Source organism: Eriocheir sinensis, chromosome 26, assembly GCF_024679095.1.
Source record: "Eriocheir sinensis breed Jianghai 21 chromosome 26, ASM2467909v1, whole genome shotgun sequence".
In the NCBI taxonomy this organism is placed as follows: domain Eukaryota; kingdom Metazoa; phylum Arthropoda; class Malacostraca; order Decapoda; family Varunidae; genus Eriocheir; species Eriocheir sinensis.
In genome coordinates this window covers 8,604,765-8,605,471 of record NC_066534.1, presented here as the reverse complement: position 1 = coordinate 8,605,471, position 707 = coordinate 8,604,765, and the positions used below count along the sequence as shown (strand labels likewise).

At 44.6% G+C, this 707-nt stretch overlaps 1 protein-coding gene across 1 annotated transcript in view; it reads right to left on the bottom strand.

The window, feature by feature from the left end:
- The window catches only part of LOC127003926 (neurogenin-2-like), a 2,785-nt gene extending 2,511 nt beyond the window's left edge, over positions 1-274 (bottom strand). The window contains exons 1-2 of the mRNA XM_050871026.1: positions 168-274; positions 1-5 (exon numbers count right to left, since the gene is read on the bottom strand). The exon at positions 1-5 is cut by the window's left edge and continues 2,511 nt beyond it. The gene's annotated coding sequence lies outside the window, so the exon portion shown is untranslated. The remainder of the gene's footprint in view (positions 6-167) is intronic.
- Between the last annotated feature and the right edge of the window lie 433 nt (positions 275-707).

Below are 707 nucleotides of genomic sequence, written 5' to 3'. Positions count from 1 at the left end.
TCCATCTGAAAAAATAGAAGCATCAAATTACAATTTCACCTTTCTATGCAAGTGCAACGTATTAAACCCGTAAATTCATGCCAATTTGAAAATAATAGTCGAAATAACTGTTGCATGGCGAAGCAAAATACATGCAAAAAACTTAAACCGCGCTAAACTTTGCTCACCTAGAGTGGCAGAAGGCTGAGAGAATGGAAAACGGGAAGAGGTAGAGAGTGAGGAAGGAGAGAGCGCCGTAGCACCGTCTACCTCCAACCACTGCTGGCAACACACTGGCCCGCCAGCCTCTCACTTCCTCACCCCAGTCACCCGTCACCTTCCAGACAATTGTACATCTCATGAACCACACCTTCTAGACGAAAACTTTAAATTTTACGCATCGATTCATGTATTTCAACATCCCTAAACACCTTGGCAGTGAGTTTTAAGGTGAAAAGCAGCCTCTAAGGGCGACAATCAGGTCCCGATGGTCACAGCTTTGAGTGTGCGGGTCGCGGCATTTCGTCCTTGGTGTTTTGCAGTTCTCGTCGATGAAAGCTGTGGGTGCTGGCGTTGCTCAAGTCAAGAATCACTTCGTGGCTGCACATGTTCATGTGTTACCAGGGTGATGAGTCACATAGATGCTAATAACAAGACAAAGGCAATGTTTCCCTCAATGTAATATTGAGTTAGGTTTCACAAAATCTTAATGTGTTTCTTCCGTTTAC